Source organism: Drosophila hydei, unplaced genomic scaffold (assembly GCF_003285905.1).
Source record: "Drosophila hydei strain 15085-1641.00,03,60 unplaced genomic scaffold, DhydRS2 tig00008122-arrow-pilon, whole genome shotgun sequence".
In the NCBI taxonomy this organism is placed as follows: domain Eukaryota; kingdom Metazoa; phylum Arthropoda; class Insecta; order Diptera; family Drosophilidae; genus Drosophila; species Drosophila hydei.
In genome coordinates, this window is record NW_022045833.1 from 4,164,103 (window position 1) to 4,188,260 (window position 24,158).

At 40.6% G+C, this 24,158-nt stretch overlaps 1 protein-coding gene across 1 annotated transcript in view; it reads left to right on the forward strand.

Annotated features, from left to right (window-relative positions):
* The first annotated feature begins 7,417 nt into the window (after positions 1-7,417).
* LOC111593974 (calcitonin gene-related peptide type 1 receptor) overlaps positions 7,418-24,158 on the forward strand; it is a 103,768-nt gene continuing 87,027 nt past the window's right edge. Inside the window, exons 1-2 of the mRNA XM_030225025.1 lie at positions 7,418-7,493; positions 20,984-21,296. The gene's annotated coding sequence lies outside the window, so the exon portion shown is untranslated. The remainder of the gene's footprint in view (positions 7,494-20,983; positions 21,297-24,158) is intronic.

Consider the following 24,158-nt stretch of genomic DNA (forward strand, 5'->3'; position numbering starts at 1 on the left):
AGTTCATAAAAAATATTTACAGCGAGAAAGAGCAATAGTGATATACAGAGCTAGATGCATATTCTCTATGAAAAAAATGAGAAAGTGGAACACAGGAATAGAGTGAGACAGCAAGAAAAAGACAGAGAGACCATTGTCTCTAGGAGACATGACACTAGGAGAGAAAGAGACAGATTAACAGATAAACGGAAAAGAAGAGAGATATATTTTTAAGCACAAGCTAAAAGCTTTTTCTGTGTTAAAATAAATATGCATATATAACATGTCATATTTATATATTTATATATATATAAATGAAATTTAAAAAGAAATTTATTAAATTTGATATTTCCACATTTGATAAATTTTTTATTGCCTGTTAAAACAGATGAATAAAAAAGCTTGTATTTAATTTCAAAAAGTCAAAGTTAATCAATTTATCAATTTAAAATTGATATAAACCGATGTTGAGCATTATGTGATAAATAAATATTGCTTAAAAAATCTGTTAAGATAATTGAGTTGAAAAAATAGTAGCAAAATTAAAATGAAATTAAATACAAATCAAACTGCAGTTGGAGCATATATATATAAATCTATATACACACATAAATATATTTATTAAATATTTATGTCATATACGATAGTTGAGCTAAGTCCTTCGTAGAGGACACTGGGAATATGTGGAGCACGGTGAGCACAGTGAGAGCTGAGAAGCTGCGACAGCTGGGACATTGGGATGCTTCTAATCCCATTGGCCATGACAGAGTCAGGCTTTGGATGGCAAAGAGAAGTCGCTGTGCCCTGTGCCTGTGCCTGCGCCTGTGACCGTGCCCACTTCCGCCTCGCACCGGATATGAAACGGCGTTTTTGTGTGCGCCATTTGTCCGATTTGTGGAGCATTTTCGTTGCAGCTTTTCCGACTATTTTTTTCTACTCTTTTCCTTTTCTCTACCCCACTCGTTTTTTTTTATATTTTGGAGGTTTTCATGCGCTTTTCTGGGTTTGTTGTTTGGCTTTTGTGCGGCGCCTGTCGCCAGGCAAATTGAAATGTTTGCAGGGCTTGCAACTAGCTGCACGCCCCCTTTTATTTGTGTTTGCTCTCGATCTTTGACACCCTGTAATTGAAAGTTTTTTTTTGTCATATGTGTGTGTAGGAGTAAGTGTGCGTGTGTGTGTGTGTGGAAGTGGGTGGGTCCTTTTAAAGGACTTTAAAATTGTTCTGCAATTGCTGCACAATATTGGCAATAAATGCATTTTGTTTGCTCGGTCGCATGCCTGATTAATTTTTACAAGTGCAACGTGGCCACGGGTGGCACCTGCCTCCAGTCACGCCCACCTGCCACGTTCGCTTTATCGCTGTCCGCCTTCTCCAGCTCTCCGTGTCCGTCTCCGTCTCTCACATTTTCTGTGCCGAAGTCCAGCGTTCAGTGTCCTCTTGCGTCCACAATTTCATCGATAGCAAGCGCAAACTTTGTCCACACACACACACACACACACACCAGCAGCAGCTTATATATATACACACACACATGCACACTCGTATAGCCTTTGCCTTGGCTCATTGCCAATGCATTGTGCGCGATTATTTTGCCGTTTATTTTGCGCGCATTTCTTTTGCTCGTGTGCGACTCGCTGTGCATGCGAGTGTGTGTGTGTGTGTGTATGTTTGTATTTGTGTTTGTGTGTGGTGATGGCTGTGCGGTTCCATATTAAATTTTTGTCACTTTGCCATGTCTATCGTCGCCGTCGCCGTCGTCGTCGCTGTGCACCAAATTGGCTGCTTTTCAACGGAGCTGCAACATCTGTTTCATGGCTTGCATATCCTTTGCATATCCTTGCCCTCAAATTGCAGTGCGCCCGCCCACAGCCAGCACTCGCCCCATTGTTGTTATTGTGCCCGCAAAGAGGCAAAATCCTATTCATTATGTCACCGTTACGGCAACAACTTTTGTGGCCCTCTTGTTTTGCCAGCCAAGAGATTTGCCCAATTGCCAGTTTACATGTGCGGGCTGACAAGGGGGCGTGGCGTGATGGGCAGAGGTGCGCTGCTTTCATTAAACGAGCCTCAGCCGCCGCCTGCTGCCGCATCAAATTACCAATTTATTTTCTTGGCTGGCGCCCGTTTTTGGCAACGCTTTTGGCCAAGATACGAAATATGCAGCTGATAAATTCTTTTGCATTTTTTATGCAACCAGCGCCAGCCTCTACAACCCTCGTTCGGGCAAAAAAGGTGCAAAATTGTGCTGTGCGCATTTTAATGATATAATTAATTAGTCAAACAGACGCCCAGCTGCAGTTGCACACAGACGACGTGTGTGTGTGTGTGTGTGTGTGTGTGTGCGTGTCCTTGCTGCAGTCGCACTGATTGCCTGGGCGACGACCTTTGGGCTGCTTGTCAAAGATTAAGCAAACTAACCAAAAGCGCACAAACAAACAGGGCCAAGGGGGCGTGCCTGCCAGCCAGGACACACACAGAGGGCAATTTGTGCGCAGGATATATATGCAGGCGCTGCATTTAGTGCGCTATAAATTCAATTTTAATTTAGTAAATGTGTTTGTTGTCTTGCACGCAGTGACAAAAGGCCAACCGCCATGTGCATGTCCATGTCCTGACCGTGTCCATCTCCCATACACACAGCTACCCATATCCTATGTCCTTGTCGTGTGTGTGTGTGTGCGTGAAAGAGACAAATGCCTGCAGAAGATGGATGTTGCAATTGTCTGGCTTCAACATGGCTTCACTTGTGAGATGAATCTCTTTCACTTGAAGCACGCATTAATTGCTGCACATTCGATAAAGCACCCAAATGACACTGGCTGCAAGTGCCACTTGGGAATCAGATTAATCTTGACGAGTTGTGGCCAGAGTGAGTGACTGAAAGAGAAAAAAATAGGGAGGGATAAAGCTGGAAGAGCGTTGTTGAGCTTTGTGCATTGATCATGGGCTTGACATTTTGGATTTAAAAGCGTTTTTTATTTGTTTAATGCATAAAATAATGTTCAATTTTAGCAGATGACTAAAAAGTTTTTATGGCCAGTGTTGTTAAATGGTAGAAATTTATGAAATTTATTATAAATTTTAAGTAATATAAAGAAAGGCTCTATAAAATAAATGATAAAAAGCTTTGACTGATAATTCATGCTAATATAATATAATAATATTTCAGTAAACTGTTGAAGTAGTGTTGTAAAGTGTTAAAAAATGCATTTTACTGTTGAAAACATGCATAATATGAGTTAGTACTGCCTTTTGCTTAACAAATGAGCTTTGAAGTAGCTACACATTGCATTTAGACCTATTTATGTCAGCTCTTAATGTATCATAGTGTTGGAAAATATACAAAATTGCATGCCAAATGGCATAAAAACTTAATAAAAATTGAATATATTAAAGAACTAAATATAAACAGAGTTTATTAGCTGCTAAAATTTAAAAACTATGCACTCTGGAAATTTTTTCCATTAAACTTTTACTTCTAGTGTTGCACAACAAGCAGAACCTGAAGAGAAATGCTTGCTGTGTTGCCAACTGAGCTCAAAGTTGGCAATAACTAGCCATAAATCTGTTACATTTGATAGCTTAAGTTGTTTATTGCAAACAAATTCTCTTCAAACTATTATTTTAGAATCAGTGTTGGGAAATGTCGAACAAAAAGTCAATTATATAATTCAATATAGTTAGACCAAGTTAATTGGCTTTTGTAAGCATTTTCCTTATGATTTTATATTTCATTTAATTGAACTGCCAACTCAAATCTAAGAATGCTTTAGAATCTATTTGATTTAGGCACAAAACTACCGTTAGCTGAAGTTACAAGCACAGAGTTTTGTTTATTGCACTTTATTTTAATATTCAATTATGCAAATTGTGTAGCCAACAGCTTGTGATTTTTGGCCAAATTAAACGGAAAATGTAGGCTCGCTCGCACTCTCTCGCTCTCTCTCTCTGTCTGTCTCTCCATGAGTGTGTGTGGGATTGCTTGATGGCTTTTGTGGTTATCATGATTTGTTTTTGCGGCTGCAATTGCATCTGGTCGAGTTCTGTGACCGCACAATTTCCTGTCATTAGGGTCAGCCAGATGTTGTCTGGGAAATCAAAATTGGTGCCTCATCAGTGGCAAATTCTTCAGCGCAGCTGATTGGTTTATTAATTGCAATTTGTGAGCGAGTGCGCCAAGCTAACAAAATGTTGACAAAATAGCAGGATATATCAAGGACATTGTGTATTTATGTATTTATGAAATTCTGCTTGGCCATTGTTGTTGCACATTAACCCAGTTAAGCACACACACATACACACGCTCGCGCACACGTCGAGTATCCATTCAGGCTCATTAGCTGGCAACAACTCATCAGCCATGTGCGTGTGTGTGGGCTGTTGATGGGGTTGTGCAGCAGAAAGGTCCTTGGTGTCATTTAATTATGTGCCGTTGTCCTTTTCGAAGGGAGTTACCATGTTGATGTTGACATATGTGAGCCGTTGTTTGTTATTGTTGCTGTTGCTGTTGCTGTTGTTACAAAATCAACCTGGAATGTCATCAAACATGCAGCGGAATTGCTCCCACTGGGACACACAGTTTTGTTGCCGAGTCGTCAAAAGTGTTGGCCATAAAATATCCAATTAGAATTTCGCCCACAACAGATTTCATTGCCTAGGTGTAACTGCAACTCAAATAACTCTCTCACTCACTCTTCCCCTCTCTCTCTCTCTCTTTCTCTCTGCGTGTGTGTATGCGTGTCAATCAATTTTTAATGAGTTTGAAATTGTTTGGCTTGTTTGCCCAGTGCAGCGCCGCAACAATGCTGCGCACCGCAAAAAGCTAATTTACGCGTTTGCCAACACTACAAGTGGTTAAAAATCATGTTAACGGCACTTTTGTTAGCTAAGTTTTAAAGTTTCTACTAACTTAACTCCAACAGACAAGCCTACGCCGCTTTGCAGTACGTTAGCCAACACTGGCGTAGACCAATGCATATGCTATGTACCTTTGCCCGAGCTAGACAAAAATAAGCCATTGCCCAACACTAAACAACGTTGTGCAACACACATTTCGTATTAGTCTCAAAATTTATGAGTCTCCGCTGTGATTAGGTGTCAAAACTAAACATGCCACACAATTATGCAACACTGCTCGACAATCTAATGCTACAGAGCAGTGCTTAATAAATTGTTTGCCCTTGGCTGGTCGTCGCTTTCAATTAACTAACAACTGGGCTGGCATATTGAGTACACAGTTGTCTTAATTGCTAACTTGGTTACATCAGCAGCAGCAGCAGCAGCAGCAGCAGCAGCCAGGAAAATCGAGAAATAAGTCTGTGAGTTTTGTGGCTGAGGTAGAAAATTGTGGGCGCACAGCAGCAGGTGGCCCAACTGGCACTGGCTCGACAATTTTAATGCCCGCCTAAGCCCGCGCGCATTGTAAACATCATTAGCCAATATTATATGCATTAAATTTTATGCCGAAACGTGAAAAAGGCAATGGCAAAGGCGCAGGCACAGGCACAGGACCTTGTCTCTGCGTCAGGACAAACTTTTGCCTTGCCTTGCCTTGCCTTAGTTAAAAATGTAAACATCAGTTGTGGCTTAATGCGGACGGTGGTGCTGTTGGTTGGTTGGCTGGCTCTTGGTTGTAATGGTGGTGGTTCGCTTGGAGTTATAACCGCACAACCACATGCCGCGACCCACAGCGCTTGGCATACAAATTGTCTAATCCCACATAGTTCTTGCCACCTTCAACTGGCGCAAAACTTTGTCATGGACTCGACTCGAACTCGAACTCGAACTCGACTTGTTTGTGGCTCGCTCGCTCTCCCTCCCTCTCACTCTCTCTTTATCTCTATCACTGGCTGTGGCAACCAAATCTAAGCCACTTGGCCAATGCTCTGGCTTTGCTTTTGCATAAGCCCAGTTTTGAGTTGGGCGCATCGTTGAATGCATATTTGAAACAAATGTGCAAAGTTTAAATTGTTTTCTACATCAATTTTTCGCACATAAAAAAATATATTAAAATTAATACAGTTAAAAAAGAGACTAGCTGCGGGTGGCTCATTAAGTGGGTGGACAGTGTTATAAAGCTAATAAAAATCTAAGTGTTGGTAAATGCAAATTAAAATTATAATAAAAGTATTTGCTAGCTAAGCAGCTAATTTGAGGGAAGCAAAAATTAGTGTTGGTTAATGTCCTTAAAAATACTTGCTTAGAAATTATGCTGAGTGTGGCATGAGAAATTTCAAAGTAACTAAGCTAGAAGTTTGAGAAAATGTTGTAGATCGCTTTATATGTGAAGCCAAGTTGAGAATGCTCCTAAATTAGTGTTGTAAAGTGTCTTAAAATGAATGCTAGAAAACTAAATGGAACTACTTACAAGTTATTTGTAGTTATAGTAGCTACAATTTGATTACTTTGCTGGTCAAGTCAGTTGAACTTAGTTAAATTAGTGTTGTCAAATGCTTAAATATGTCACATATCAAAATCAGCAAAAATACGAACTTAATTTTAATAGAATTTCCCAAACTTTATTAATATCAACTTAAACTTGTGTATGAACAGTGTTGCAAAATGCTGTTTAGTCAAAAGTTTGCTGCATGGCAAACATCTAACAATGCTTTAAACGTTGCATTTTGAAAGAACCCCACATATATATATATTTATATATATATATATTGTTGTATTGTATATTGTGTAAACACAAAATTTTCATTTTATTTCATTTCATTTGGTTTTAGTTCGTTTGGTTTCATTTCGTTTGGTTTATTTATTTTTGCCTGAGTGGCTGCCGCTGGGCGCAAAGTGTATTAAAGTTTGCTAATGATGTCAGTTATGTTTTTGCCTTGGCTTTCACACACACACACACACACAGACATACAAAATTCATTTATTTAAAACTTTTGCACTTTGGGGCATTTAACACGAACTAGAAGCATTGGAGAGACTAAGTGAGAGAGCGGCACAGATTGGTTGCAAGGTAGACTCACACACACACACACACACGCTTGGACTGGGCGAAAATTTATTATTGCATGTCAGATATTTTTAATTAATTATGCCGTGGCAAAATATGCGCTGCGCGCAAAAGTATGCAATAGTTTTTTTTCCTTTGCACGCTTCATTGGGCCAAGGCAAAGACTGCTGCGCCTGCTGCAGCTCACGCCCGCGATCTGCCTCTCTCTCTCTCGGTCGCTTTTTAATTAGAGGCAACCACAAAAGATTTTTGTCAACGACAGCGCAGCCACGCCTACAAGCTGCCCTCCCCACTCACCCACTCGCTTTCTATGGCCACTTTAAAGCGCAGCCAGGCGCAACTTATTTGGCACACTTTAAAACAAACACACCCACACACACACACACACACATATACACCTCTGCACACAGACACTCAGAAACGTTGTCCAAAGCTAATCGCAAATATGTTATCCTTTTCCATGTACATGCGCAACTGGCTAGCGTCGAGGTCCTTGCTAATTAAAATAAAAAAGAAGAAGCAGAAAGCGAAAATAATAGAAGTAACTAGGTAAGTTTCGGTGTTCGTTTGTCGTTCTACACAGTTGCTTTTGTTTTGTTTATATTTGCACAGCTTTTGACATAATTTGCGCGTTATCCTTGTTGCGCCAGGTGTACTGCATATCCTTTTTGGCACAGCTCAGCGCAAATATTTGCGCATGTTTAATGCGTCGACGTTCGACGTGTTGGCCATTTATTTGTTTTCTTCTTTTGTATTTCTGCTCGGCTCATTTAAATATTTAAAAAGTTGCCGAGGCTCGTCTAGCAGTTGTCCCTTTTCCCTACCCTCCCCCCCCCTGGCCGACCTCTGCAGTGTGAAAATTAATTTAAGTAATGCGTTGTGCCTAGGCACATTTATCTGGCGTACGGCAAATCCTTTTTAATATGCCTGAAAAGCATTTTCATTTTTCATTTGTCATTTGGCCGCTGCGACGGCTCGTTAAATGTAAAGGACCCCAGGACTAGAAAGGATCAAGCCACTTTACACTCAAAAAGAGACGGGGAGAGGGAGAGAAAGCGTGTGGGCAGACCACATCAGAAATGCCACAACAAAGTTGGCTCGACTAACCTGTGACTTTTTCCTGTGGCAGTGTTGCTAAGCGTCGCAAATAGCTGCAGTGTTGCACAGCATCAGCATCAGCGTCCGCCTTATCATAGAGATCTGCTAAAGCAATCAGTATCAAACATCATCAACACTTTCCCAGTCAATTTTTTGCAGTTTCAGCAATTTTTCCTTTATTTCTTCGTTTTCCATTTTTTTTCCTGTCGATTCATTTTTCCACACTGGATAATCCGTGAGGGAAATTGCGCTGCCTGTTGTCGCATGCTCTTTGTGCAGCCTGGCTGCTGATGAGTTGCCAATGCGAACGTTAGTCAATCAACTTGCGGCGCCTGCTGTCGGCCAGGTTCTAGGATGGCTGAAGGATGCAGGAATTCGTGTAACTCGAGTTGTTGCTCAGCCCTTGGCGTTGAAATCAAATTTCATTTGCAGGCAAACTTTTGGCTTTTACTTAGTTTTACTTTGTGCTCTACCTCTACGACTACCTTTTCTTCTTCTCTTCTTCCCCTTTAGCTTCTTCTGGTTTCTCTTCCGATTTCTCATCTACGTTGCGCTCTGCCATCGACAACTGTGCGACGCTCTGTTGACAAGCCAAGTTCCCATCATCAACAACAACAACAACAATGGAAAAACGTTACGCAAAATGGTCATTAATCATTCGAAGCTCTATTTCCATCAGTGTATATATGTGTGTGTGTGTGTGTGTATGTGTGTCGCATATGAAAGCGAGGGAAAGCGAGCGAAAAACATAAACTACGTGCACTGTAAAGCTGAGAAACTGTGCGAAACTTGATGCTGTCGAACTGAGATTGAACTTGCGCTTCATTTTCGTCTTCTTCTTCTGCTTCTTTTTGGCAGGAAAACAGCTACAAAAATATATATATGTATATATACTCTTTTTTCTGCTTGGTAATTGATTAAATTATGCGTCTGAATTATTGTTCTTTCTTGCGCAACATTTGATGTGCTCTTAACACAGTTTTACTTTTACTTCTGCATTCTTCATTGCCTCGTTTCTGGCTAACTTTCTTGATAAACAACTATTTCCGTTTCAGTCCGAAAGTTTTTATTAGCTTAAGTCTTTAGTCTAATGCTCAAAATCGGCTTAAGTTAAGTGTTGATAATTTGATTAATATATGCCTTAGACAAGCTAAAGACTTACCTTAATTCATTTACTAGTTTCCCTTGCTATCGTCCTTAGTCTCAAACCTCAGCCTTGTTTAGATAAACAGCACTTGAGCATCTTATAAATTGCGTAAAAGAATTTAATGCTTTTAATAGACAACAAGCTGTTTAGTAGTAGCGTCAACATGAAACAGAGAGCTCAAGCTGTTCCCGATATCAATTACGCTGTGATTCCGTCAACTTTCCAATTAACTTTTCTATTTACACTATACTACAAATCTGCTTTTGAAAAGCATTCGGCTAAGTCCTTTCTCTTCAATCACTTCAAGTTTTCATAGCCATTCATTTACCTCTTTTCGAGTAGAGCACATCTATTGCCATCAATACGCAAATAGCTTCAAGCTCCTTCAAGCTATAACATATAAGCATCATTAACTTACATCATAGCTCTGTTCCCGCTTTCGCTTTCGCCTCAATTTCTTCAACTTGAGCTCATCTTTCGCTTAAGCACACAACACTTTTCATGGCACGCAATATTAGCAACACATTGGGCCATCAGGGCCAGACGGCAATTAGTATGTGCTTCCGAGAGCCAAACGAGGTCCGAAAGTCAACTTTGAGTTGCTTTTTCCTTACTTTTGCCTACTCTTTATTATTATTTGTGTTTCTGGTCTTCTTCTTTTTTGTTTTGTTTTTTTTTTTGTTTTTGATTAATATGTGCGCCTAAATGTAGGCTGTTCAAAGCTGTTGGTAGTTGTTGCTGCTGCTGGACAAATTTGCCTTCATTCATCGTTTGACGTGGCCAAATTAAAGCTGCTCGGATTTCACTGGCCGAGTCGGACAAGGGTCTGCGGTGATGCTAGAGTCCTTGGTGCGCTCCTTGCTGCCTTTTGTCTCTGAGCGGCTTTTGTTTGTTGTGTAATCTATGCGCTTGATGGCACAGCTGTTTGTCCAGACAGCAGAAGAAAAATGCCAACAATTAAGTGGGCAGCACTACCAGCTGACAGTGGGGGTGGCGAGTTGGACAGAGATTGTAGGCAATGCATTAATTTAATTAAAAGCAGCGCAAGTTGCGGTAAATTTGAAATTTGTGTAAATTCAACTTGTTTAGAAAACACTCGAAAGCATTTAATTGGCTTTTAGTTATGCCAGCGGAGCTGCCAACCTGATTTGTGAGTGTCTCTGTTTCTTTTTGTGGCAGGCTAAGCCAGCAGGCAGGCCAGTAGTAGCAGCAGCAGCAGCAGTAGCAGCAACCCCTTGCGCAAACGACGCCACTGCACACACAGGCACAGAGGTCAGTAGCCTTATCAGCAGCATTTGTTATTACACTCACCCACACAGTTGGGCGCTCTTGAGCAAAGCTTACGCTCCGTTTCTCTCTGTCACACGCTCTCTCTCTCTCTCTCTCTCGCTGACGTTCTCTTAGTGCACACTCTCTTAGCTGCTGAAATATGCAAGCGGTGGCTAATTAAAAGCCACAGCATCCCAATTTTCTTGTTTACATTGCCCCTCTCGAACTGACGATGCTCTTTGGCCATTCCCATTTCCCCACGACTTGCGCAAGCCATTCGTACGAGCTCTCTCCTGCAAACGACGAAGCTTTTGGATAGCTTTGTCGTGTTTTTGGTTCGTGTCCAGTCGTGTCGTGTCGTTCGTATTCGCAGCATCTTTCGAGCGAAATTCACTCAGTTTCATTATTTCAGATTCATTTGGCTGCAGACCTCGCTCGTGTCCAGTTGTTTGGCGCGGCAAATGGCGGCGACAAAGGCTGTAAGCTTAAACAGTTATACAGTTATACAGTTAACCCATAGACTACAAATTGTGTTAGCAGTTACTTATGCGTGTCAGAGTATGTGAGTGTGACTGTGTGTGCCGCCGACAAGCAATCAATACGAGCTAGAAAGAGATAGAGAGAGAGAAGGAGAGAATGTGTGAAGGAACAGCAGAAGCGAGCAACAGCCGTCGGCATTCTGTGCGGCTGGTCCCGCTATTTAAAGTTGACGTCGATGTTGATGACGTATGGACAGTACATGTCGCCACTTAAAGCCGTTAACCAGCAGGCGGCGAAAATTTTCAAAACGCGTCGACGGGCAGCCCACAACCAAAACGGCTCAGCGACAGCCAGCGACTGCAGCCCGAGATGTAAGATGACTACGCAAGTAAGTAAAAGTGTCAAGTTTTTTTGGAATGAGTGGAAAATGAAACGAATTGACAGTGCGTGTGTGTGCGTGTGTGTACGTATGTGTGTATCGGTTTGACTCTCTTGCGTGCAGTTTTGTGTTGCATACTTTTATGCTTAATTTTCGCTGTGCGTATTTCTGTGTGTGTGTGTGTGTTCGTGCTGCCATATGTGTGCATAAGTTTTCGCCCGTTTAAATATTAATCTGGCAACTTTTTAATGCGCCTGCAAATTGTTATGTATGCGAGTTGTGTGAACTTCTGCAGCAGCCACTGTAAATCGTTGCCAAGTTGTAAATTGTAAAATTGTAAAAAAATTGTAAATTGTAAATCGTAAATTGTTATTTACAGCCACCATAAAAAATGGTCTAGCTACAAACTTTTAAGGCCAATGAATTAAATAAAAATAAACACAGACTCACACACACACGCACACACAGAGCGACACCCACACACATATAGAAATCAAGGCAGTCATGACGTAGGCGAGCGGGGCTTCAGGGGAAGACGTATCCATGAGCTGGCAAACAAACGCGTGAGAAACCAAATTGAATTGAATTGCTTGACATGACGACAGTCTGTTTGCAGCCCCTACCCGCCAGCAGACACATTCAAACACCGCAACCCCTGCAGCTAACGTAACTGTGCTGCAGGCGTAGCCATACATGGCACACCCCCTCAACTACCGGCCCCTCCTCTGACTACCCTCTGGCGTGCTGTTTGGTTTTTGTATGCGACTTTTGGGTAAAATTGTATAGCAATTTATTTGCTCTCAGCTCGACGCTATCTTTTGCATATCTCTCTCTCCCAGTGTATGTGTGTGTGTGTGTGGAGGTTGGGCGCTAGTGTGGGCGTAGCTGCGCTTGCTTCATTACAATTTAGCCAGGCTAAAATGCTGTTCGTGCACTTAAAGCATGCGTATTTGCATGGCAGCAGCAAATCTACTCAGCCAGGCTTCTGCCTGGGTAAATCATCATTATATATTTATGATTATTTTATTACATGTACGTGTGTGTGTGGGGGTGTGGGAGTGCGTGCCTAACGGCTGCTTATGGATGCTTATGCTCATATCATATCTTGTATATACGTTATTATATAACTACTATATATATCTATATAAATATGATTAGCATTAATGTTAATTAAATCAATTATTTAAGCACAGCGACTGCAAGCATGCCGTGCAGTCTGTGTGTAACCTGTGCGTATGCTGTGTGTCCTGCGTGCCCTGTGCTTCTTCTAGCCAAAGGCCCTGAGCCAATTGGCTGCCCCCTACACAACGTCAATGTTTGTTATTTGCGCAACAAATAGACGACACTTGCGAATTGGCAGCTGGCAACAAAACCAGCCACGCCCCCTCTGCTGCCCGCCTGCCTGACTGCCAGCCTGTCTGCCTACCCTTGGGTCCCACTGTTGGGCCACTTGTTGATTGATTTTTATTTTTATTTACTTTTTGGCCTGCCTTTTCCTTTCCTTTCCTTTTTTTCTTTCTGCTGTTTTGTAGTTTAGAGATAATGTGGACTCCGTTTCAGGCTTCACTTCCGCTGCGAAGGGTGCACTGCGATAAGCCCTCATTATCATTTGCAGGCATTTGGCGTCGCTTTGCATATTTTCGATAATGAAATGAGAAGACATGCACCCGCACACACACAAAAAAAAAAAAAAAAAAAAGAAACCAGCAACAATGTGCGCTCATTGTCGCAGCTATATAGATACATCTGTGCATAGCTACAGATACAAAGATACTACACGCACTGATTTGGTTAGCGAACGAGTGCGTGTGTATGCGTTTGCCAATTGTTCGCAGTCACGAACAACGACTCTAATCTGAACGCATGACGCATGCAGATACAGATACAGAAACCCTTAGGTACACATAGACAACGCATAGCTATAGAGGCTGGCCCACGCTGCATTTGTTATAGAGTCGTAGCAGCAGCAGCAGGGGGAGGCTTGTAAAATACAGCGGAAATCATTTATTAAACAAGCCCCTCAACTCGCTCGCTTACGCCAGCTCACTCTCTCCCTCTCTCTCTCTCTGTCTCTTTGGCAAGGTATATATATATATATACATAACTGTTCTCATTTATTTCAATTACTTTATATATATGCAGCAGCTAGTTATATATATGACAGCAGCTAGTTCGGTCTCTCACTCGCACGCTGTTTCTGTCTGTCCGCCTGTCTATTCGCCTGCCAATTTTCCTATTGAATTGTCTTTAATATTTTAATAATATGGAATGTGTCGCGTTTCATTGCCTGCGCTGTCTAAAGTGCCCTGCCTTGCCCTGCTCTGCTCTGCCCTGCTCGACTGCCTCGGCTGCTGGCAGGGCAACTCCTTGCTCTCGTCCTCGGCAAGTCGTTGGCATTTTCTAAATCAGTGCCTGCCTCGTGACTGCCGCAAATTAGTTACAATCGATTTAGCTGCTCGTTACAGCAGCCGCCAAAAAACGACGACAACAACAACAACTTCCTGGCTCAGCAACAACAACAGCAAATAAACACTGCAAATGCGTGAACTAAACATAAATCGCTTCACGCATCAACAAAATTGACTTCGAGTTGTGCCCCAGAGTGTGCGTGTGTGTGTGTGTAAGTGTGTGCGTAAGTGTGCGGTTGAGTGTTGTTTTCTCTCAGTTTATGTAACTGTGACTAACTGTAATTGTTGACTGCACTACACATAAATTGTGCGCCTTAACATAAGTGCGGCTGAGTCCTTAAATTTCGATGGGACTTAATGGAAATTCAATAAATATTATAGAAAAATACAAGGAATAATAATCGAAGGCAACAAATATGTATGAATTATAGAATTCATTCATTGAAACCACAATCTAAGAAAAATACTTTTTTTTTTTTTATATATATGTAGACAAGAAGAATTTTATTTTACTACTACTCCTACTACTTATATTACTACTACTATTAATACTACTACTATTACTACTACTATTATTAGTACTGCTATTACTACTACTATAATTCCTACTACTATCATTACTACTACTACTACTACTACTATCATTACCACTACTACTACCATCATTACTACTACTACTACTACGACTTCTACTATTAGTACTACTACTATTACTACTACTACTACTACTACTATTACTATTACTACAACTACTACTACTACTACTATACTACTACTATTACTACTACTATACTACTACTATTACTACTACTACTACTACTACTACTACTACTACTATTCCTACTACTACTATTACTACTACTACTACTTCTACTACTACTACTACTATTCCTAATACTACTATTACTACTACTACTACTACTACTACTACTACTACTACTGCTATACTATTACTACTATGATTAGTACTACTACAACTATTACTGCTTTACCTACTACTATTACAACTAATACTATTTTGAATACTTCGATTACTACTACTGTTACCTAACAGTAATTTTTCTGATCATAGTCAGTTTTTCCAGCTCTTCTGCTAAGCTTCAAAATATATAATTTAACATTTAAGAACAATTCAAATAAGAGACTACGTTTAAGTGCTTTAGCTAAATTTGAAATCTGTGGAAAAATAAGAAACTAAATTTGGCAGCTGCACTTGCTTGTATATCGCTATGCAACGCCAACAATTAGTAACCAGCGTGAGTTGCTTCTCAACAATTAGACGTTATGCCTTTCGAACACTTAAAATATCATTTGATAATATTTACGGAAATATGCACACATTGGCAGCTGAAAGAACGTCAAACTAATGCCGCACTCAATCTTCAAATTTGCGCAAATAAATCAAAAGAAAAATTTGTTTCTCATTGCAATTAAATTGCATATATAAATTCCTCCACATTTCTTGTTGCGGCTGTGTAAGAGTCTATATACATTTCATACACACATATATATATATATATATATATATATATATATATATATATTGTGTATTTGGTTTTTTGGTACTTGTTGTTTTATAAACCCATCAAAAATATGGGAAACTTTTCTAAGCTGCAGGCTTAACAGCCATACGCATAATCACAGGGCTGGCGCTGCTTTGGCTTGGGTTTCCTCTGCTGTCGCTGCTATTGCTCCTGTTGCTGTTGCTAATCCTCTAGAGCAACAATGGGTAAAGCGCCCACAAAAGCCCAACTGAAACCCAAAAACCGAAAAACCCTAAAAACCGATGCTCATGCAAACTAAATACCGTTATCGTTTTTTGCGCTCGCTGCAAAACTTTAGCGAAACAAACTGTGCGGTTTCACTTTGTTAACAGCTCAGAAAATGTTTTTGGCCAAGGGCTGGGCAAAGCGTGGATGCGATGCTGGGCAGGAGGGGCGGCCGGAACGAGGCACCTTGTTGGTGGCTCTGGCAAGCAGCCACAAATAATGCAAACAATCTTTTAAAAGACCACAAAGTTGCACGCCCCGCAATGCACATATGTGAAGGAAAGAGTAACAGAGAGAGATCAAGATAGAGAGAGAGAGAGAGAGCGAGTCTGGCTTGTAATGTATTCTAACTATTGGCATATTAAACAATATTCGTAATATAAAATAAATTCGAATATGAACAAAAAAAAATGACTTTAGACAACTTTAGCTCAACTATTCGTCTACTGCTTTCGTTTGATTTTCTTTTGTGGCGTTTACCAACACTCAGTTACAGTGCACGTACTTAAAATTGGTGCAGCAGCTGCTTAGCTTCGACTTTCTTTTTGTTTTTGTGTATTTTTTCCAGTTGATTTCTCGCTCTCTGCACAAACATCAAACAACTTTTCACGTGCCTTTGCATAATGCTTGCACATTGGTCCGCCGCTGCTGCGCTATATTTGGTCAGCAGCAGCGGCACGTTCTTCGCTCAGGTCCTGGTCGCTGCTGCTGCTGCTGCTGCTGCTGCTTGTTTTCGCCTTGACTTTAATCATATTTCCATCAGAAACATGCTGCGCATATTGAACAGCAGCAGCAGCAGCAGTAACTGCAAACAAACATAAAACTGAACACATACATACACACCATTACTCTTTCTCTTGCTCTCACTCACTCCCTCTCGCCCTCTCTCTCTCTCTCACTCAGTTGCCTTCCATTGGCTTTTGTCAACATTGGGTAATTTTTTAATCTCCGGCTTTGAATGCAGCTTAAAGCACACAAGCTGCACATGACTTGACAGCTTTGCCTGATACCCTAACAAAGCGTTGTTGAGAGTGAAATACTCTTTAGCTTAAGCTAGAATTTGAAAAGTATTTAAGGTTCATTTATGCAGTTGAAGCGCTTATTTTCATACACCAAAATGGAATATATTATATTATTTTGCTTTATACACAATCAGCACCAACTACTCAAAGCATTTGGTAACTTATATAAATATGATGTGATTTTATTTTACGTGGGCTTATTGAATTTTAAGTATTATCTACTAAATATTTATAAGTTAGCGCAAAATTGAAAAGGTTTCTAGAAAGCTTTTAAAAATTTTATTTTTTTTAGTTGACTTAAAAATAAGATGGTTTTACTATCTAATCCTAAAATTTATATATTGTACTTTAATATATATAATATAATATAATATATAGTATACCCATATAATATGTAGCCGCAATTTATTCATACAATGCATTCAATATAAGAGCATTTCATAGTCGTTGTCAGCATACAACTTGGCAAACCTTTCACATTGTTGCAAAAATTTGCCAGCACCAAAGTCAACGTTAAAAGTTCTTTTAAAAAAATAAAACCTACACAAAATAAACAACGAAAAACTGAACTGAAAATAAAATGTAAAAAATAAGAAAGGAATTTCAAAATGGCGTCGTTATGCCACATATGAATGCAGCACGTACAGCCTTTGTTGATGGCAACAATGGAGCCATAGATCTGGCAACTCTGGCAGCAACTTGCCGTCAAGTCTGGCAACCACAATTGTGCAACTGCATTTGCTCGGCGAAAGTTTCTTGGATGCATTTTCATTGAATTTGTTTATTCGTTTCCGGGCAAATGTTGAGCTGCTAGTAAATTAACGTTAATTAACGGAAGTTTTACAGTAAAGTGCGCGACAAAGTGCTGCCACCTGAGGCTGTCCACCCGCCCTACCCTGTGCGCCGGCTCGTCTTAAGCTGGCTTAAGTTAAAGTAACTGCTTGTCAGTTGAAGTGCGCCCCTATAGCCGACAAATTAGCCGCCCCTGCATAAAAGTCGGTGGCAAAGGACTTGGCTAAGAGAGCACATGTGCTTCAGCTTTTGGGTTCAGCACTTTGTCGTTGCCTTTGGCTTTGGCTCTGCCTGCGGCCTCGACGACAACTCCAGCATCAGCCTCAGCTTTGGCTTCGGCTTCGGCATCGGCTTTTACATGCATTCAATGCGCTTTTTTTCGGTCAGGACAATGGAACTTATACTCGTCGCTTGCTTCCAGATATACTCGAAACACGCTCAACAATGCCCGACAAACAATTGAAATCTGTGTGCGCTTTGTTTTAGCCAGGCATAAAAAAGAAGAGAACGGGGGAAAAAATGAAAACCTTTAGCTAGGGGTTGTCGCAGTCAGCTCTGCTTTAAATATCTTCTACCCCTGCCTCGAGTCGTGCCCCTTGCAATTTGTACAGCTTTTTAATTAAGACCAGCCAAAGACAAGACCACAGAAAGGCATTAAAAAAATTGCGGAAAAAAATGTGAAAAAATGCTCAAATGCCCAGCCAAATGAGCCCCGAAATAAGGAATCCAGGCCAGGCGACTGACGAAGGACAATCATAATTGCGGAAGCGTACCAGGGTTCGAACTCCGCTAAGGACTCGCACAAACAATGCACTCGACTGAGAATTTACGCCTCGCTACCCGCTCTACATCTATCTCCCTTTCTTTAGTCTCTCTCTCTCTCTCACTCACTCACTCTCTCTGTCGCACTCTTTCGCCATTTGCTGTTGCTTTCCTGTATGTGTGTGTGTGTTTTTTATGAGAAATTAATTATCGCATAATTTTATGGCTCAGTGACATCTGAAGAGTTTCATTTACCACTTTTTGACAGATTTTCGCCCTCATTTCGAAATTTTGCATTTTTTATTTGTATTTCTGATTGATTGTGAGCTTGATTCTGAGAGAAATACAATAAGGGGAGGAGCTCGCAAATATGCGTCCAGGTGTCAACCGGAACCTTTATGTAGATCGACATTTTTAAATTAAAATTTATTATTGAACAAGCTGCAGCCATGAGTGTAAGGTACAGTCAAAACTGGCACAGATCAAACTTTGTTCAAAAATTTTTAAGAATTTTTGTATTCTTTTTTATATGATAAAATTATTAATAAGATTTAAAAATATTTTGCATTTCTTTTTATATAAATATTCCTATTATTATTATTATTTTATTTTATTTATATAAAATATATGTATATATTTTAATATATTTCAAATACATTTAAATATATATAAGACGCAAAATGAAATATCTATATCCTATATTTGAAGAGGAAGCGAAAATATGCTTCGATTCGGTTAAAGCTTCACTTTATAATAAGAGTTCATTCGAATTTGTCGCCGCAAACTGTTTTGCAGACATGATAGATGTCTTTCAACATAGAAAACCATCTTCAATCAAGACATTTATATTGAAATTGATATTCCCCATTGAAATCAATATACATACAAATTCATATATATATATATATATATATTATATACATATATATAGCTTAAATTCGACACGCTGCTGTATGTCTGTCAGCCCCCATCTGATTTAATGTCACGCCCACATTCTTGTGTGTACTTTTTTAGTCTACTCTTTCTTCTTCTTATTTCGCCCTTCTTCTTTGGGCATCATTATCAAATGTTGTTTGGTAAATCATTGCAAATGTTAATTCAATAGCTCAATCAGGAATCAGGAGTAGCCCCAGAGAGTAAGAGTGAAGAGGTATTTCAAGAGAAAGAGATGGTGAGGGGGAGGGAGAGGGGACACACAAAAGAACTGCGCCTAAGTTCAATGCCAAGTGCCCATTGTTATTGCTGTTGCTGTTGTTGTTGTTGCCGTTCGACTGCCCTTAGACTTGAGTATTTCGCATTTCGCATTGTACCCTCATCTGCCCTAGCATGCCCCTCCCCCCTCCCTTTGCTTGTCTTCTATTTTATCTGTTTGGCGCTTTGTGTTGCCTAGTGAATGAACAAAAAAACCAGAAAAAAACGAAGGAGAGGAAGACGAGCAAAAGACAGAAAATGTGCGATTTCTATGGAGATGCTCTCATTTTTGTGTCGTCCGCGTTCGAGAGGGTGTATGTGTGTGTGTGTGAGTGTGTGTATATGCGTCTTTTTGCGATATTCAACAGATGTTGTAATTGCTCATAAAACTTGATGACGCTGGCGCGTTTAAAGCAACAACAATAACGAGAACGAAAAGGAGAACGACGACGACAAGAGCTCAAAGAGCAAAAATATTCCAAGACTTTGCATATGGCAATGGGCAATCGGTGTGTGTGTGTGCGTGTTTATCTTGTTGTCTGCGCCTTTAAAGAAAATACACAACCATACACATTGTAGTTTGGCTGTAGGAGAAGAGCGTGTGTGTGAGCTGTTTGACATCAAAATTCATACGTCACACATTCAGATTTGCATATGCTTATTTACAGTTAAGTACTTGGCTTTCTCTTGCTTTTTACATGTATGCATTTATCTAAAGAGTTGGTCTGTTTCTCTCTTTCATATTTTCTAATTTGACTGTAAGCGAAACTGCAGCAATAGCCAATCACTGCTCGCTGCTCGCTGCAATACATACCAAGGACACAGCGCTCTCTTCAGCGCTACCTATCTCGCTCCCACTTCCGCGCGTTCCCTGTTGCTTAGCTGGGCAAATCCCATGGCCAGCGTTAACGGAAACATGCCGTTGACATGTGTTTTGCAAATGTTGCGTTGCCTCTTGTCTTAAATTTTGTGTTATTCTTTTAAGCACAAACATTTTTTATGCTCAAAACATACAGAGCAACAAAAACTGCAGGAATACATGTTCTCTAATGCCCGATAAAATGAAATGTTAATTAAATGTGTTTGGTTGCTTGGTAGTGCCATCTCTTTTCCACACACAAAGCAACAAGCGATCGGCAACGTCGCTGTCGCTGTTGACGTCAACGTCGCTCACTGATAAGGTGGAGAGCGTAGGTACAGCATGGAAACGAAACGAGCTTCTCTCGCGCTCTCTCTCTCTCTGTTCTAATACACTAACAGTTGGACTACTATGGTTGCACCTAGTCGCAGTCTCAGTATTGAACGCCAAGTCCAACCGGTGGCAGTTTAACACATATTTACGCAATTAAATAATTTAGCTACATGTCAGCTACTCGTATGCAAGCAGGGTATACAAAGTGCGGTGTGTCAAAATCAATTTGTTTGCGTTTCACTTCATTTCGTAGCGCTCAGTTCTTTGCAACGCTAAATTCAATTTCAATTGAGTTTTTCAACTGTGTTGCTGTTTTGTTTTTTCCTGTTCAGTTGTTGTGCGTCAGCGTTGGCGTGCGGAGCGACGGTGGTGGTCACGGCTGCTTAAGGATCTGTATGTGTGAATGTGTATTGGGTGTGCTGATAAACATTATATACACACATATATTTATGTATATGTACATATATAACAATTTGTATGCTTTATCAAGTGTCTTAGAACGAGAATTCTGTGCTCTATTCATTTAACAGCTATGGCCGTGCGACACGCGTTATCATTGGACACATAATTGCCCTCAATCGGGCTAAATGAAAACAACTCGTTGACGCCCCACAAATGAAAAAAACAACCGAAATAGAGAAAAAAATGAAAGAAATGAAATAATAAACTACGACTATTATCATCTATAAGTATCCGCACATAACAATTAAGCGCCCGAGACTCTTAATTGAAATGCTTCCAAGGCAAACAAATCAACAGCGACGGGACAGACGCCGACTGAAGCCCCAACAACAAATTGTGGCACGCAAATTGGAATTTCATTGCCGTCTTCTTCAGCAACGGGTAAGTTTTTTGACTTTCCATAACTGTCTATCTATGATATATGTGTACATGTGCGTATGTATGTCAATGTATCTAGCTTACTCATTTAGATAAGCTATGCTCCTTTTTGGCGCTACGCCTATGCCACATGGCCATCGTTAAAGTACACGTACTGTATGCATGTATGTTTATGGCATATGGAGCCCCTACTCATTATGCATACATACACACATACCTACGTACATATACCCACTTATTTGGTCGAGTAATACCATAAATACATATGCTTATCGCATCAGAAAATGCTCAGCGTTCAGTGCTGATAACACAATTTTACAAACAATATATATACCCACAACCACACACACACACACACATGCTTGTTTCACTCATTTTATATAGATTATAAAATTGTTTAAGTAGAAACTCTTTCTGATTGTTTCATAAGTGCTGCATGAGGTCAATGTCTTTGATCTTTAGATACGTCCTGTGCCAGCCAAATTAGTTTCGAATCACTCAGATAACTCAGATAAAAAATGATATCAAGCAGCCCTCTGCGTAGCCAACTACCCCAGCTCTGAAGCCCACATAAATAATTTCCTGGAAAACTGGATACAATAGAAAGAAAGCGAAAAAAACTATTCATAGTGAGGAGCTCTGCTTCTATAGCTCTTCTCCCTTATTCCTGGTTTTTATTACTTGTTCTAATTACGACAAAATATTATGCTTGGAAAACTATGTTGCATAATGCGAACTCCTGCTTTAGCGGCCACACCTTCAGGCATTTTGTGGAAACTTTGTTTGAAAAAAAAAAAAAACACGAAGGAAACGAAAAAATGGTATCCTTTTCACAGTAGCTGGCCAAACAGGATATTCGGGTTGTGTTCATTAGGCCAGGGCAGCGAGCTGCAAATTGCGTTGCATCAACTTTGAACTGCCCCTTGCCACAGATACCACAGGCAGCAAGGCATGTAGCGATTACCAAAAATACCAAATACCCTTCTAAGCAAGGGTTTTCAGGCTGGCTAGAGTTGAGGCTTGGTGAAGGAAAGAAAGAAAATGCTGAAAATATGGCAAAATGTATAAAAGTTGAAAACTGTTGGAAAAGTTAATGGAAATTCGATACGTTTGCCAAGGCAAGAGTCAGTTTTGAGAGAGGTTTTCCGCTATAAGTTTTTACCTGCATATACCTTGGCTCTATTACAGGGTATCTAGGTCAGTTGCCCTTTTGCTAAATATAGTTCATTTGTTAAAAATATTTTTCTTAGTTATTTTCATTTGTGAATCGTGTTGTTCTCTCGCATGTGTCATAAATTTCGCTTTTATCATATTATTTAATTTCGTGTTGTGCGGCGCGCAAAAATTAACGGAACACAAATACATGTGCATAAACAAATATATACATATATATGTATATATACATATGATATGTATGTTTATGTAAATATGTATATATGTATGGGTTTCTGTGTGCGCTATATAGAATAAACACTGTTCCAGTGGGAAATGATAGCGACTTGCACACACACACACACACACACACACAGAGCAGAGAGTAAGCAAATACATGTGTACAATCTGTATCTGTATCTGCAGCTGCATATGTACACATATGTAGATACATTTATATTTATATGTCTATATAATGCTCGTCGTGGGATTGTCTCTGTGTGTTGTTGCGCTTGTCGGCGTGGCATGCCGTAGCAATAACAGTTAATTTATTCCAATTAAGGGATTTTCCTGTTGAATATGCGACTCTTTCGCTATGTGTGCCCCCCACACACACTCACACACGCACACGCAGCGCCCCCTTTGCTGCTCCTACTCTGACTGCGCCCCTACTCAAACCCCTCAGCTGCAGACCCCTTGACATTTACAAGCTCAATTCGCTGTGCAGCTGCCCTGCTCCAGCCACTGCCTCTGCCCTTGCCCCCATCGCCCCTGTCCTGCTTTGACAGCTACCTTGCCAAATGAAATTGTCCAGCTGGCTGCCGCCTACCTCTCAGCGTTGCCTCGCTGTGGCAACGCCCCCTTTAGCTCGCGCTCTTTTGTTGAATTGTTTGCCTTTTGGGATTTTTTGTTGTCTGTTTGTTGTTGTTGTCGCTGTTGTCAGCAGCCTTGTCGCTAAATTTTACACACACACACACGTATATGATTTTTTCATTATATTAGAATGGCGAAAAAAATTAGCAACATGTCGCTGCTGTTGTCCTGCCTCCCGGAATATATATACTCATATATATATATTAATTTTTTTCTGGTTCTGCTTACTTAATCCTTGCGGGATTTGCGACACATGGAAGAGTCGAGGCGAGTTGCCAGGGATTCCTCCGCCTCTGCCTCTGCCTATGCCTTTGTCCTTGTGCTAATTTTGTGCCAGCTACCTGGAGAGCCACGCCCACTGCGCTACCCATCTAGCCCGCTGCGCGCTTTGTCTAATTGTATTTATGTATGTTTGCATTTGAAAGCTCCAGCTGTACGCATGTGGCGTGTGGCATGTGGCATGTAGCATGTCCATCAACATTTTTGATAAATGCCCAGAAAAAGCGTTTCAAATAAATAAAAAATTTAAACGGAAGCGAAATGTATACACATACACACGCGCACACACACTCAGCTTCGATTATTAAAATTCTAATTGAAATTCAAATGTGCGTCGCGTTTTTGTTGTTGTTGCTGTTGCTGTTGTCGCTTATCGCTCAAAATTGTTGGCGACGATGTCGCGCCGTCGTCATCACATTTGCCCCACTTGCCCCCCGCCCCGCACCGCCTCGTCGCCCCCTAGTGCATGCCCACTTCAACGGCTTCCGTCATGCGGGCCTCAGGAAGTGGACAGTTAAGCGCAGTCCGTTTCTCTTTGCATATGCCCTCTGCCCTATATGG